Genomic DNA, 17,115 nt, shown 5'->3' with positions numbered 1-17,115 from the left:
ATATCAATAGGCTTCTGTTTATTTCCTTTGTTGTCACAAGCATGTGCTGATGGACAAGCAATAGGGGGTACCAATGTTAAAGACAATGAATGGGAAACACTTTTGAAATTTATAACTTTCCATTCACTATGTAACTTTTTTTTTCCATTGGGAAAAAAGTCCACAATTGTTTAATTTTAAGTCTAATCCTTCGGGTCCTCCTTATGGCATAGTTAGCTTGAGTATCTCTGAACTATTTGCTGGGTGGATGAGGCCTGATACCATCCAGAAGGTAGTCTCAGGACAAGGAATAGGTTTTGAGAACCAGTATGAACCTATGAGCCTGGAAAAGTCTAACCTTTCAAGTTTAGAGATCATTTGGTTACAGTAGGAAGTTAACCACGTGAACTATGTAACCTACTTGTTTAGAACCTACATGTTCTAAATTGCTACTGGGGGAAAATACCACTAGAATAAATGAGGGAAATTGCAGATTTTTTTTTTCAAAATATCCAAAAGCACCATAAGTTTTTAAAGATGGGTTTATTGAATAATATTGCTACTATTATCATCTCATTATTATCTGATTTTGGGGAAAAGGAGAAAATGATTGTGTGAGACTGTAAAAATTGTTTAGATTTAGAATGTCCCATGTGGGATAAAGGGATGATTAAGACATGATTTATCAGCAGATGACACTTTGGTTTTAGGGTTCGTGCTTTCTGATAGGTAGAATAATTAATGACCCCACCTTTCAAAAATGATGTCCACATCCTAATCCCTAGAACCTATGCCATTTTATCTTACTTGCAAAAGGGTCTTTGCAGTGTGATTAGATCAAAGGTTTTTACATAGGGGTATTATTCTGGCTAATCTGATTGGTTTCAGGAAAAAATAGGCTCCTGAAATGATGAACGAGGACAGCAGAAGAGAGAAGGAGCCAAGACTACAAAAGCCAAGGTCAGAAGGGTGCCATTGCTGGAAGGAGACCATGAGCCACAGAATGCAACTCAGGGCCTTCAAAGTAGAAAAAGACGAGAATGTGATCTTCCAAAGCATCCAGAAGGAACGCAGTCCTGCAGTGCTTCACTGTAGCCCCATAAGACCCATTTCCAGACTGCTGACCTCCAGAACTGTAAGATAAATTTGTGGTGTTTCAAGCCACAAAGTGGCAATTTATCGCAGCAGCAAATGCAAATAGTATGTGTTACAGCGACAATAGAAAATGGATACAAGTTTAAAAACTTTTACTTGATTAAGTAAGACAAAACGGTTAAATTAAGAACTACCAAGATCACCAGAAACAAGGTAAATGTATGAGAAGGGTCACAGCTGACAGATCCTACGTGGCGAGTATACATGTGGCATCCTGATGGGATCCTGGAACACACAAAAAAATATATTTAATATAAACAAAGAAATCTGAATAAAATATGGATTTTAGTTAATAATAGTAAAGAATTAATATTGGTTCCTTAATTATAACAAATGTTCCTTACTAAAAAGGTGTTGATAGGGGAAGTTGGGTGTGAGGTATACAGGAACTCTCTATACTATCTTTGCAAAATATGATTTTTTCTGAAAATCCAAAACTGTTCCAAAATATGAAGCTGAATAAAACAAAATGAATCCTGGTTTCTGATGTAGCACGCATGGGGAAAGTGGACCAATAATAAGCAAGTTCTTAATTTTCTATGAGTTGGCTTGTTGAATTCCATACTCTTAGATGGCATCCTAAGATCTCACTCTACTCTTTGGTTTTCCTTAGGAAAAAAAAAATCCCTGAAATACAAATCTAGCAGTTGCCAAGTAATTATTCTATAATGTTGCTATCACCACACCTTTGCTAGCCACAATGATCCAAAAGGAAGAAGTTACTCTGCGTCTCAGCAAAATGAGTACGTTATTTCCCTTTGTCCATGGTACCTACAATGGACAGTCTCTGCCTGGTTTTATGAGTGCTTAATTTGTTTTCTTCCAAGGAGTGGGTTAGAAAGGGGGCAAACGTGCTGTTTCACTGATGGAATTTTAGGTCTTCCTGTGATCCTAGAAAAAAGTCTAGGGCTATGTTAACAAGGATGGTGACTGCATGGGGCAATGCTTCCTCTGCTGTTCAAATGCTCCTTCCATTGGGCAGAGTAATGTTTTTCCATAATACTGGGAAAGCAGAATAACCTTATCCCATTGTTGGGTTTGGAAAAAGATGCGGGGCATAAGGTGAGCAGAATCCCTTCCTGTCTCCTTCCTTGTAGAAGTGGGTCTACCCAGCACAGGTTCTCTGCTCTGATAAACCCTGTTGTGTGTTTTATAAGTGTACTTTCTGGATGGGGGAGTTTCACAGAAATTCAGTGCTTCCCCTGAGCAGATGATAAGTCCATCTAACTCTGAGGTTCAGCGTTAAGAAAACAATTTGGATTTCACATCTAAGCCACATTCTCTACTGGAAATAAGTGTGTTGTTTTTGCCTCCCTTTTGATAGCTCTTGCCTGGATTATCAAGTGGTTCCTAACTTGCATGGAAAAAGAAAGTGTTATCAATTGTCCTAGAAGGCTTATATTTTGGGATAATTTTCCCCAGGGGTGTCAAAGCGATGGTATATTGAGCTCAAATGAAAGCAAAAGATTGCAGCAGTATGCTTTGACTGCCAGATTCTTGTATTGGGACATAAGTGTATGCAGACAGCAACTCTCAGGATACGGTAATGTTCAGAAAGATTTTATAAGTTTTTCTGATGACTTATCCACAATCTCTGGTGATATGACTTAGACTTCGTCTTATTTCCTATAAGCCAGGGCTCCTATTCTATTCTTTTTTTCTTCTTCTTCTCTTTTTCCTTCTCCTTCTTCTTCTTTTTCCATATGAGTGCATGTGTGGTACTGGGGATTAGACCCAGGACTTCACACACACTAGGCAAATGCTCCACCAGTGAACTACTTTATCAGCTCTTTATATTTTATTTTGAGATAGGGTCTTGCTAAGTTGACCAGGCTGGTCTCAAATTTGCAATCCTCCTGCCTCAACATCCTGAGGCTTCTCCTATTCTTATAGATAACTAAGGGGACATCAGGAATCTAAGATGCCCAATGGACAAAGTATAGATCATATCTTAAGAACATAAAAAACACTGTAGGTCAAACAAGATCAGGAGGTAGCCAGTAACCTTTGGGCCACATTTTGATACCATTGCCTAACATGGATATTTCCTCCAGAAGCAATTTAGAACACGTAGGTTACATAGTTCATGTGGTAGATTTCCTACCTTAGTTCAGAAGACTACACTAGACTTTAGTTCCCATGTGTGCCTTCACAGGGAGCCCTTATGATCAAACAGCCTACATAACTGTTCATACTTACACAACTACATGCACTAGTCCCTGTCAGAGCATCTGAGAAGCTCATGGCAATTTCTACAAATAGACCATTGAGAGGAGGTCCAGGAAAGGGAGTTAGCACAAGCAGTAACCTGAGTAGCAGAGTGGACAATAGTGGTCCAGCTAAATGGTTTCAGGGTCAGGCAGCAGTCCAAAGGAACCACAAAACAGGGGTCCACCCAGAAAGCAAGCAGCAGTCAATGCAAAACATCAAGAATAGAACTATACAGAAGCATGAAATGAAGATTGGAGTGTTTGGTGGTAACATATAAATTATTTACCCAGGACTCTCAGGCATTAGAAAGGAGAACATGATGCATATGTCCTGTTTTGTCTGCCCAGATGCACAGGCTACACTTTATACTACCCTCACTTCCCAGTCCCACACCCCAGCCAATCAAGGTGCTCTTGACCATGGTGACTGGTCCAGGGGTAAGTATGTGACTTGAGTCATGCCAATCAAAAAGTCCCTCCTGGGGGCTAGAGAAATAGCCCAGTGGTAGTGTGCTGTCTAGCATGTGTGAGGCCTTTTGATATCCAGCACTGCAAAAATTTTTTTTTTCTTTTTAGAAAGAAAGCATATGAATGGGGCCATCTTCCTTGCCATATGAAGAAAGGTAGCTCCTATAGAGGAGAACGGGATCAATGAAGAGCAGGGTAGGGAATTTAGAAAGTGAGAAAAATCAATTTGGAAAATGTCTTCTCATCCTCATCTCTTCATGACTGACATGTCCCTCCATCCTTCCAAGAATCGTAAGCCAGTACATTCCCTTTTTTGCTTATGTCAATTTAAATTGGATTTCTGTCATTTAAATGAATAACTTCTAAGTAATACAGACAAGGAAACTTGAAAGCATTTGGGACACTTGAGTTATCTAGGTGGGACCAATCAGCAACCCTTCTGTGATTTTTTTGGAATTGAGAATCTATGCAAACTGCCAACACATACTCAATTCATCAAAAACTCTAAAGTTATCTGCCTCTTACTTCCTTGGATATTGCCAAGGTCTTTAAATGATCTGACTAAATTTCTGACTATTTAAAGTTAAATCTCTTCTCTTTGACCTATAGCTTTGACATACAAAGAGACAGATTATGCAGCTCCCCAAATCATCACCTGACCTGGGAATTCAGCTTCACTGAACAATTGCTAATGTTACAGCAAACAGAGATAGCAAGTAGGGTCCCAAGGTGAGACAGAACTCCAAGCAGGTGACTTGCAAAATCTGGTAGAAAGATTGGAGAGGGTAGTGGATCAACTGGAAGTGGTATCACACACTTCTGACGTTTATTGAGAGTATAGAGACACTCATCTTTCAAAAGGAGCAACTCCTGTATGGAAGCATTTGACTCTGCATGCTTATCCTGAGACAGAGAGCTTAAAGCTTAATAAAAAGATTGGCAGTCCTGAGGCAGAGTACCTGAAGATCAGTAACAAGATCTCCAGCACCACAAAACAAACAAAAAGAAGAAAAGAAAAGGAAAAAAAAGCATGTGAATGGAAAAAAAGCATGTGAATGGAACGTAGAGATTGGAGAAGACATGCAGAAACGTGAAGAAATACCCATAGGAGTTTGAAGTTGGACTGAGTTCTCTTGTTACAACTTCTCAGTGCCAGCTGCCCACAACCGGTAAGCTCTCTGATCAGACAGCAACCATCTCATAGCAGATCCAAGAAGTGATAACCTTTCAGAGAAGAACTGAGGCAGCAAATTGTTTAATTGCCTGTCAGTTGTCAGCAAAAGCATCTAAGGTCTGGTTTGGTTGGTTCTGGCTTCCAAGCCTGGCTCTTATGTGAAAGAAATGAACGATGCCACCGTGTGTTATTCAAACCAAGTCTTCAAGAAGTTCAAAGACATGAATAAGAAGTATGTGGACTGAGTCAAAGCTTATTTGACTCAGTAATTTATTTGAGTAAATGGACAGAGCAGCAGACTTACATCAAGGAGTTTCACATCACCAGATGGACCTGGAGCAAAATAGGGCCTGTGGCAAAAGAGTGGAATGGATTTCCCACTAGACCTTTTGTTGGATAAGGTCCCTCTCTGCCCCCTCTGCCACCAGGCTTAAGTCCCCACCAGTTCAAGCTCCAATGACTCTGCTTCTCACTCAGCACTGTTAGTGCAAGTTAATCAAGGGTAGAACATCACATATGTCCTGAAACATGCATCTGATGATAAGAAGACTCACAAGAACCCTGCCCTGAAAGGCTCAGAGTAACCCCGTACACAGTGGCCCCAAACATTTTCTGTATTTAACCCCGAAAACAACTACAAAGAAGAGCCAGCTCCAGTTGAACTGGAGGGCAAGATGGCAAGAGTGTAAAATCAGGAGAATATTTCCAACCAATTGATTGACAACACAGAACTGAAATAAGTGTTTACATATGCATATGTCACCACCACAGTGCAAATCAAGGGCAAAATTTACTCAACCACACTAGATAACTTTAAGAAATTCTGTATAGTATTCAATGATGTGGCGGCATTTAGAAATGATGGTAAGGATGTCAAAATTCAGATAATGAAACAGATGACTGTCATGTTTACCTAAGCAAGAATTCCTGAATTGTGAAGTAGTGATAAATCTTCTGAAAGAAATGTCCTCATTCCTACACAAGGCACGAACTTTATGAGTTCCCAGTCCCTGTGCAGTTCAAGACCCTATGGAATGGGCAGAAATTGGTCACCACAGTGATAAATCACTGGATAAGTGACGTGCCAGTGGGTTCTTTGCCCTCTCCCTTCACACCTTGAGAAAAAAAAATCTGTTACCAAAATGGTTCTTCTCTAGATTTCCTCTACTTTCTATTCTGCAAAGCCCAGCTCCCTGCCTTCACTGAAATATACTGAGATTTGGGGTGGAATAGCAGGTCAGTTGATCCTCTGCAGGAAGGTGCAGCTTCCCCACATCAGCACAGCCACACCACCAGTCCATTCTTAAGGAACTTCAGACCTGGACTGGTCCATTTTAGCTTTCAGCTTTTGGGGAGTTATTCTACCAACACAGAGTCCTTTGGGAAGAATTCAACATTTCCAGGTATTAACAGTGAACATGGAGGTAGCTGCTATGATTAACCAAACTAATTTTTCACTGTTAACAAGTGAGGCAAGGGTTGCGTTGGACCAACAGCTGAGGCCTGGCCATCTAGCCTTCCAAGCAAACTCGTTTCCTGTAAGCATTCCTTTGTTCTGCATTCCATCCTGGGTCTGCCTCAATCATGAGACAGTAGGTTCTACGGTCCCAGCTGCAGTAGCAGTGCTACGGGTCTTGTACCCTTTCTTTCTCTGGGATTCCTGCTCAGCACCTTCCTACAGAGATAACTTTAAAAGAAAAAACACCATGCCATTCCAAGGAATGGGGCACTCCTCCTCCTCCCCTGCTAGGTGCCTGTCATTCACCTTTGCTGCCTCCTTTTGCCTGTCATGCTCAAAAACGTAGGGCTCCTGTCCAGACCCCTGAGCAGAGGACTGAAACCTCCACTGCAGGCTGGTTTGGGGTCTTGATTTATGTAAGAATCTTGCACAGCATTGCTAATGTAAATTTTGATGTTCTTCTCTAGTCCACACTTACCAAAATCTGCAAGATTTTTTTTTTTTTTTTTTGGTGGGAGGAGAGATTTTCTCTTGACTTCTACTCATTTCCTGAGACCTGTGGAAAAAAACCTTAACGTGCTTAAAGTTATACAGAAAATAGGTTAAAGCTAATACCAAAAGATGGTATCATTTCTAAGTTCTTACTAGTAAAACCTTTTGTAAAATAAAGAATGTTTGCAGTATGAATAACTCTCTTACGATACGGGTCTGCATACCCAAACATCCATAGTTTAAGCACATGTGTATGAATAATATAAATTCATATATTCCTATTCATCCAAAGAAATCTATACAAATTGCATTTGGGGCCAGTGATACACCACAAAGCGGAGAATCTATTACCATCATGGACCAGTTACCTTCTAATAGAAAGTACTGACAGTGCTTATCAGTCCTAAAATGGACAAATTCATTCACAGGTCAGGCATGATAGTCTTAGCATTGATGAGTACAAAATGTCCAGAGCCTATTAGGAGCAGATCTTGGAGGAAACCACCTAGCTAAAGAGTCCTTTATCAATGTCTAGAGACAAGAAGTAAGCCAGTGCTGTTTGCAGCAATTTTCACTATCAGGGAGATCTGTAGTAGGTGAAGCACAGCAGCAGGAGCTTCTTAGATCAAAGGCTGTAAATGGCAGGCATGCCCTTGAGCAGTTGGCCCCTAGATGCAACAAAAACAAGGTTTAATCTCCTCAGAGGAGCAAATCCATAGGAACTAGCAACTAGATCGGGATTCTAGACCAGCAGTGGTGTTGGGCTACTACTTCCATTCAAATGTGAAGAAGAATGACCGGTAATAGAGCCTGGCCATTGTAACTTAATGGGAAAGGGCTCAGGTGATAGTGCAACTTATTTCACCCACTGCTGGAACAAAGAATTAAGCTCAAATTAAGTACCGTGCATAAGAATGTGACTAAAACACCACGTGGTTGCTTTCAAAGAGATTATAATAAAGAGAGAGAGAGAGGCAGAGCCATCAAGAGATTTCACACTTGTACAGGTAGTGGGGGAATTTGATAAGAGCCAAAGGAAAGGAATGGATAGTGTGCCATAAACACAAAGAAAGGTCTCTGACCCATAATGAGGTTTGGGAAGATTTATTGGGGAAGATACTACCTGAGCTGCTTCAAATAGGCAAAGAAAGGTAAGAAGGATTTAGCATAAGTGTTCATAGGGTGAGATACAACAAAGCATGTTTGGGGTATTTCAAGTAATGGGATATTTACTAGAGTGAAAACCCAAGGTCCCACAGGGTCTCTTATGCTATGCTAAGAAGTCCATTCCACTCGCCATAGTAGATACTGTGGAAACTACTCATCATCTCTTCACCATTTCTTCTATTCTTTTTGTAACGTGATCCCTTCTAACCTCCACTAACTTTAAGCTGGCATTTATCTTTCCAGTCCTAAAATGGAAAGTAATCTATTCTCCAGCTTTCCTTGCAGCAGATGTGACTGTTACAAAGTTTTGACCAATGGGATATGAATGGAAGTTAGGAATATAATTCTCACATTACATCATTAAAAGAAAGCCATTTGCTCTCTCCTTTTTCTTTCCCTTCTTTCTCCTGCCAGAGACCTGGAACATGGATGTGACCAAATGAGCCAGTCTTACCCATGTAAACAATGACTGTATCTTGGAGTAGGTGGCATATAGATAAAAAGAACCTGAGTCTCTTGGGCAAACAAATGGAACAAAGCCATTTCTACACTTCAGACATGCACCCTACTGAACTTCTTGTTGTCAGTGTCTTTGTGGGGGAGTGGGATCTTTTTGTAATTTTGTTAGCCTGTATCCTAACATGATAGGGAAGGAAAGATAGTGTTGAAGCTTCTAATATCATTCCTGACTTGGTCAGAAGGAGCTATGGAACCAGGAAAAGCTAGGACAATAGCTGTCTTGTCTTTAATGATAAGAGTTGAGTGAGGTTAATGTTAGCAGATACCAAAAGAAGCAATTATGCAACCTTGTCTCAAGAGACAGGAAAAGCCCCTTGAAAACTGTAGACTTCTACCTGGATCTAGGAGACAAGTTCATCCAGAACAGAATCCCAGCCAGCAACCCCCGAAAGTCTTTCTTGCATTCTACCCTGCAAAACTATGTGCACTGCCATCTTCAAAGGCTGATTCCAACAAGCCTTCCTAGGAGGACTTTGTTGACTAATCCCACTTAAGTCATTTTGTGTTCATCATGTTTGTAAAAAGGAAAGTTCATTTATAATACCCTTTTGTTTCCTGAAAACGTAAGTCCTCTCATTGGAAGACCTATTTTGTTGAATACAGTAATTTATCCAAGGTGCAATTTTGGAATTAGGAGCCAGGATGAATTAATGAGGAATTTCCAAGGGACTCTAGCTTGGGAAGTCAACAGCACCAAGACTAGAGACTTGGTGGGGAGGGGAGGGGATGGAAGTGAAAAAAAGACCTCTAGTGGCAGAATGAGGGAAAGATGATGTGTACTGTGTCTTCCTTTCAATAAGTTCTGTTTTGCTCATTAAGGCCCTGGTATAAGAGGGCATGGGAGAGAGTTGAGCTTGAATAAAGAATAAGAGAAAAGCTGACATCTGGATTAAATAGAATATCTGAAGACAGAAGAAACTGCAACAAGGAAAACCAAGTCACTGCTAGTGTTAAAGACTTCTCTTCTAGCTGGGTGCATTGGCATATGCCTGTAATTCCAGCAACTCAGGAGGTTGAGGCAGGAGCATTCCAAGTTTGAGGCCAGCCTGGGCAACTTTGTAAGACCCCATCTCAAAATAAAAAGAGTTGGGTTATAGCTCAGTGGTAAAAGCACCACAGCCTACTATCCCCCATACTGGCAAAATTAAAAAAAAAAAAAAGACTTCTCTTTTATAATTTTATATATCTTTCTTAATTTATTAATTGTATGATATTGAAATTATGCATATTGCATTAGCATAATTTAAAAATTACTATTCACCCAGTAAACACTTACCAAGTGGCCATTCTTAGAGTAATAATTGCTTATAGTTATCAATTGCTTATGAGAATTCAGAAATAGAACCCTTTCTCCTAGATAGGAATGAGGTGGATTTTAGAAAAGGCAACATTTGAGTTGGGTCTTAAATAATGAATAAGAATCAGTCATGCAAAGGTTTTCCAGAGGAAAGGAACAACCTGGTTAATCTGACTGAAGTCAGTCACGCTTTTTTTTTTCAATAAATATGTATCAGTACCAGGTGCTGTGTACTTGGTTCCAGGGATATGAAGATGAATTTGGCCTCCAAGGCTTCCATTAATATAGTCTTCAATTTTTATATGCATTCCATTATGTGTTTGCCACATCTACCAGGTCTTTCTTGGTCATATTTCTTTCTGTGACCAGTTTTGCTCCCTTAAATCTATATGTGTGTATGATACTTCATTACTACTTAAATGTACTACCTTTCGTGTATTCTAGTGCATTTGAACCTGCTATTGATGACCATTCCTCTAACTTATTGAGGTCAATTGAATTTTGACCTTCTATGTATTTGGCAAATCCACCTGCTTGGTTGGAGTCATTTGTAATATTTATGAAGACTCACTTTTGTTCCACTCCAGGCCAAAGTCTTAACTACCCTTTAGTGCCAATATATAGTGAAAGTCAGAAGTGAGAGAAAAAAACAGCTCTACAATCTCTGGTTACAGAAACCTAATACAGTCAGCTGTCCATATTGGTGGTTCTGGATCCATGGCAACAATCCATGCATTGAAAATATTTGGGAACATTTTTTTTTATTTGTATTGAACATCTACAAACCTTTTTCCTGTGATTATTTCCCTAAACAAAATAGAATAACAACTATTCTGTTAGCATTTATATTATATTAGGTATTATAAGTAATCTAGAGATGATTTAAAGTATACAAGAAAATGTGCATAGGTCATATGTACTATCCCATTTTATATGAGGGACTTTAGCATCTGTGGATTTTGGGGGGTTGTGGAACCAATTCCCTATAGATACCAAGAGATCTATGAGATCACAATTGAAATCACAATGGCATCTCTTAAATGATAGGCAGAATTGTTATCAACAGGTACCTGAGTATCTACCACATGTAGAAAGAGTACACTTGATGCATTGGCCCCTGTCTCTGAGGGTTCGTGTTGCTGCAGAGGCAGACAGACAATGCCTACATATTTGTTTGGCAGAGACTTTCCCACTCATCTTTCCAACAAATTAAGAAAGAACAAAAGTGAGAATGTGGGAACATAGCAAGGGCTCCCTGCCCAACACTCCTAAAAGCCAATAAATACTATGGTGCAGTTTATTGAGCAGTCAACCTATAAGGAGTCCCAGAGCTGGGGGAAAAAGAGTTCAAATCTACCTCTCTATTAGTTGGTTTTGGGGGAAATCATAGGAAGGGAGAAAGAAGAAATCACATGTTGATTGGACGATGATGAGGGATACTTGGAGCCTTTATTCAGGCATAGATGGTCATCATGCATGTTTCTTTTCATGAGGAATTATCATGTTCTGAATGAGAGACTTTGAGTCCACACCATCAAAAAGTCATTAACTGAACAGGTTCCCTCCTTCTGCCCATATCTCCATTGTTGAAAAGCTACCTGCAAACCACACTGGGTCCAGGAAGGAATTCTCATCTCTGCCATGTCCTCTTATTGGCTACCTTCAGTAGGTAGAAGGAGGAAGTACACACAGACACTCACACGCAGTGCTGGAGATTGAACTGTGGGCTTCACACATGTTCGATAAGTCTTCTACCACTGGGCTACAACCCCAGAGAGAGTTATTGGTTGGAGTCCAGGTGAAAAGGGGTAAAATCTCTTTTTTAACACTCACACAACACTTCTAATACCAAATGTGTGGATCTTTTCGGTTACCAAGAGGAAGATCATGAAAGGAAGGTGAACTCAACTCAAGTCATGATGATCCTTGATGTTGTTGTATGCAGGAATTTAAGGACAAGTCAAAGTGAGGCACAGATTGAATTTATTGAGAGAAAGAAAGAAATACACACTCTGAGAGACAGGATAGGGTGAGGCTGTTGGGGAAGAACATGCTAGCCACATCCTATCAAGGCCTACGAATATATGGCAGATCCATCACACAGGTACATGATCTAAGAGAGTGTCTGTCATTCTCCTTTGTGCTGGTAACCAGGCATGTTGACTATTACCAGGATTGGGGGTGTGGATCATTTACGAACATGTTGACCAATACCAGGGATGGCAGGGGTGGGGTCAATTTCTTTTTTTCCTTGTTTTTTTGATGCATTATTATGCTTTGTGAATTTAAACAGCACTACATTGGTGTACCATGGATAAGGTCTAACAATTAATAATACTGTTCGTGATCAAGATCACAAACTTTTCACTGGACTTTTAATCCACGTGAAAGTGGACTTTAAATTATGGCCATTCTCATGATGTCCCTCTTGTCTCCTTTCTACCTATTCTTATGTATTCTATCTTACCTCACTTGTGGGGCTGGGGATTGAACCCAGGGTCTTGTGCATGCAAGGCAGGCACTCTACCAACTGAGCTACATCCCCAGCCCCTTACCTCACTTCTACACCATGCAATTTTCCAATTTTTTTTGTGGATCTCAACAGGGTATCTTACAGTGAAATCCAATTCTGACACCATCTTTGCTTGGAGTTAGTATCAGATCCCACAAGTTAAGGGCTTAGTCCTCAAGACTTTCTCTACTTCAGATGCCAATCGCAAATGTGCATCTCCTATATTTTTTATTCACTGGTTATAAGTTGGCTATTCCCATGATGTCCTCTTGGGGTTCAATAATTTGCTAGAATAGATCACAAAACTCAGGGAAGTAGCTAGGCATGGTGGCATGTGTCTGTAATTCCAGCAATTCAGGAGGCTGAGGCAGGAGAATAACAAGTTCAAGGTCAGCCTGGGCATCTTACTGAGACCCTATCTCAAACAAAATAAAAACTAAAGAAGAAATCAGAGAAACACTTTACTTACATTTTTAGCTTTAATAAGGGATCCAATTCAGAAATAGGTAATAAGTACATAGGACAAGGTATGGGGTGAAGGGACATTAAACTTCTATGCCCTCTCCAGGAGAATAGTACTTTTTATTCAGCCAGAAACTCTCCGAATGCTGCCTACTAGGATTTTTATGAAGGCTTTATTCAATAGGTATGACTGATTACCTCACTGGCCATTGGTGATCAACTCAACTTTCAACCCTCTCCCTTCTCCAGACATGAGGGTGGGGCTGAAAGTTCTGACTCTGTAATCACATGGTTGATTCCTCTTGTAATCATACCTCTATAGGGGCTTTCCAAAAGTCACCTCATTAACATAAACACAGGTGTGATTGAAAGAAGCTTGTAATAAATAACAAAATACGTTTCCTTCAGCTGTTCAGGAGTAGAGACAAAGCCGAATATAACCAAAGATGCTTCTATCACTTAGGAAATTATAAGTTTTTGGAGATGTAGCTAGGAGTTGTGAACAAAGACTAAAATATATATATCTTGTTATATCACAATATTGTACCAGGCCATTAACTACTCCACACCTTATTAGTGGTTGCAGTCTTTTTGAATTAAAAGGTAATTTCCCATATCCTGCTGGGTAGGTCCAGCCCAGTCTCCATTTGGCACACACTTAGATGAGCAATGCGTGTTTGCTCTTGACAGGCATGGTGGTGCAGATTTGGGTGTCTGAGGTGGGAAAGTCACTTTGAGCCCAAGAGCTTGAGGCCAGTCTGGGTAAAATAGTGAGGCCCCCTAATCTCCAAAACAAACAAAAAAGCTGATCTGCTTTGCAGATCTGATCATCTTCTCACTGCAGGCATGCCTAAGTGTACAGGCCCCAAAATTTGCAGGAGGAGAGGAGCATGGAATTAGAACACTTCACAGCAGCCTTGAACCTAAGCTATGTGATTCAACTCAGTCTCTGGGCAGAAGTCTGCTTTTGGAAGTTATTGGGTGCGAACTCCGCTATGAATAAAATGATCTTTTGGTTTTCATTCCAATTTCTTTCTTGTGCATAGTTCCCTTGGGAATCCTAAGGCGAGGAAAGATGATTAGAAAAACAGGATTTGGTTATTTCGGGTCTTTGATTGCAGCTAACTGCATTGTTGGTTGCAATTTCTTGCAAATTTTTGCTGCCCTCCTCAGGGAAGGATTATACTTCCTTACCCCATGGGCATCAGGTTTGGTCAGGTATACTTGTTCTGGTGAAGAAAATGTAAGCAGATTAACACATTTAAGTTCCAGGTCAAATTAGGTAAGAGTCAGTATGTGGTTCACCATGATTATGTTTCTTCTTCCACGAGATACCAATATTGTTCCAGTTAGAGATTATTCCATCATCCTAGGTCCTGGCATAAAGACAACTAGAGGATAGTTAATCTATTTTGCTATGGACATGTATGATATTTTGAGAAATGAAACTTTGTTGTTAAAATCACCTTGGGATCACTTGTTACCATTGCTAAACCTAGCTTATCCTAACTGATCCACTTACCATATTGCCATCTGTATCAAACACCATTATTTGTCTTCCCAACCAACGTCTGTTCTCCCTTCATTTCTCCCAAGACAACCTGTTTTTCCCAGGTATCATCCACCTCCTCATGGTCATGTGCTTGGGAAATTAAATCCAATTCCCAGCAACAGGGGGCCAATCCTAATAATTTAAGCCATTCATGATAGTTTCTTACTCTTTACTAGTGTAAAGCTGAAGTTCTCTGAATAAGCCATATCTATATCAAAAATTCTGCAGACGCTTTAACCTCAGCAGAGCAGAACATTGTGACTGCACAGAAATGGAATGATACAGGTTAAACGCCAAAATTATCTTGTGTTATCTTTGGCCTTTTAGAAAAATACCCATTTACTTTTAACCTTTGTGTCTGACCTAAAATCCCATGACTGTTAGGTAAACCTGTAGGAATGTATTGTTAGGATTAGCAGACCTCTAGCCTCCATCAACCCTAAAGCTCAGCTTTCTATAAGATAACAGCTGAAACCTATAAAAGAAGATTTCCCTGCTCCCTGGAGCCCTCTACCTAATACCTCCACCAATGTATTTGCTAAATGTATCAATTTATTACCTTCTTTGTTCTGTAACTATAAAAGTTCATGTAACCTCTTCTATGACAGAACACATTATTCAGGGCACCTTTAAAAATATGGGTCTTTGATAATGCTATTGAGCTGTTAAATGAACTAACCCTAGAGTTGACCTATCCCAAGTTTTCTTCAACATGAAAGAATATATTTTCCTTGTTGCTTAAGACAGATTAATCTGGAATAAAGGGGGAAATAATGAGTTTAGCTTTAGGGCCACTGAGGTGAGGCAGAACAGTATCCTTTTATTTTGCTAGCAAAATAAATTTAAATTTGAATTTGAAAGTAATTCTATGGAGAAACATTACATAAAATAATATGTATTAGTCTATTTTGCATTACCACAGCAAAATAGCTGAGATAATCAACTTATAAGGAGGAAGGGTTTATTTTGGCTCATGATTTTAAAGGTTTCAGTCCATGGTTGATTGGCCCATTGTTTGGTGGCCTATGGTAATGCAGTACATCAGTGTGGAAGCATGAGGCAGAGGAAGCTGCTCAACTCATAGCAACCAGGATGCAAAAACAGAAAATGGCTGGAGTTCCAATACCCCACCTAACTTCCTCTCACTAGGTCCCACCTATTAAAGGTTCCACCACCTTCCAATAGTATAACTGGCCACGACCAAATCCTTAACCTTTGGGGGATACTTATCCAAACCATAGCATAATATATCTTTAAAAATAATCCTGTGCCTGGAGATGCTACCTCTGTGCTTGAGGAATTTTGGTGATATAACACAACATGACACCCATACAAAAACAGTCATTTCCTCACTGGATATACTACCATTTTAGATCCTTACATACGACCAGTCCAGAAAGGGGGATCACAGAGGTGGTAGCAACTGACTAGTGAGGAGCAAAGGTAAGTGAGGTAGTATTTGCAATATCTGGATCAGACACTGCTCTCCTCTAGCCTGGATTTTGTGGACCTTGGTAGCCATTGCACATGACTTAAACATCTTCCCTAGTGTAGATGGATTTGAAAAGGAGTTATAAGCAACTCTTCAATTTACTGACTCTTGTACACATTTTAGGGATAAAATATCATTCCAGCAAACTACAGTTTTGATCATCTTATAGTCATTGTAGGAGAAAAGTCATGTAGGAACTCTGAAGAAGCCACAACTACATTAAAAATCCTGCAGACAGCTTGACCTTGGCTAAGCAGAACATCGTGATTGTGGAGAGATGGAATGTCAAGGTGGAGAGCCAAAATTATCTTGGGCTATCTTCATTTCTTTTATAGACATTTCCTTTCAACTTCTGTACCTGACCTAACATCCTTGTGACTATTAGGCAAAACTCTTGGAATGTATCACTACACCTCACAGACCTCCAGCCTCCATCAACCCTAAAGCTAGGAATGCTGTAAGATAGCATCTGAAACATATAGAAAAGATTCCCACACTTTGCTGTAGCCCACTACCTAGTGCCCCCACCAATGTATTTATTGAAAGTATTGATTTATGAATTTATTTGTTCTATGACTATAAAAGTTCATTTAATGTCTTTCACAATGGAACATGTCATCCAGAACTTGAATCCATGTTCATTTATATTTGGTTCAAAATAAATAATTATTTCCTTTAGAGCAAAACTGTTATTTTACATCAACAAGTATGATCTAATGCTTGGAGACTGAGTTGGGGAAACTCAGCAAGGTCCGGCCAGATTCTTTTAGACCTTCTGTGTAGCCTTCCTTCCTCCTGGGTATGGGGCAGGATTCTTTCTGGAATGAGGCTAATATGACCTACTATCGGACAAGGTAGGTCAGAGAATTTTGTTATGGCCATTCCCTCCATGGAGGAAGAAGGTCAGGGTAATATTTCTAGGTTTTGTAGCTGGCTTTAGGGAAAGAGGGTAGTAGCTTCTGTGGCCCCACTTGGAATTCTGGTTTTTACAGCCTGCCTGGGGGAGAAAGAAGAACAGGAGAAAGGTAGGAGAAGGTCTGAAAAAGACTTGCTTCTAAGAACTGCTTTCTTTCAATTCAATACTCAGTATGTTAAAGCACCATACTTTGGGGTACTATTTTCTTACACCGGACAAAATCCTGTGGATGATGTGCAGGAAGATTGGGGTAAATGAAAT

General features: G+C 40.0%; 1 pseudogene; it reads left to right on the top strand.

The window, feature by feature from the left end:
• Window positions 1-6,106, top strand: part of LOC124964157 (adenylyl cyclase-associated protein 1-like) — a 39,475-nt pseudogene extending 33,369 nt beyond the window's left edge.
• Window positions 6,107-17,115: the final 11,009 nt, after the last annotated feature.

This window comes from Sciurus carolinensis, chromosome 1 (assembly GCF_902686445.1).
Source record: "Sciurus carolinensis chromosome 1, mSciCar1.2, whole genome shotgun sequence".
In the NCBI taxonomy this organism is placed as follows: Eukaryota; Metazoa; Chordata; class Mammalia; order Rodentia; family Sciuridae; genus Sciurus; species Sciurus carolinensis.
This window is presented reverse-complemented; position numbering and strand designations above follow the sequence as displayed.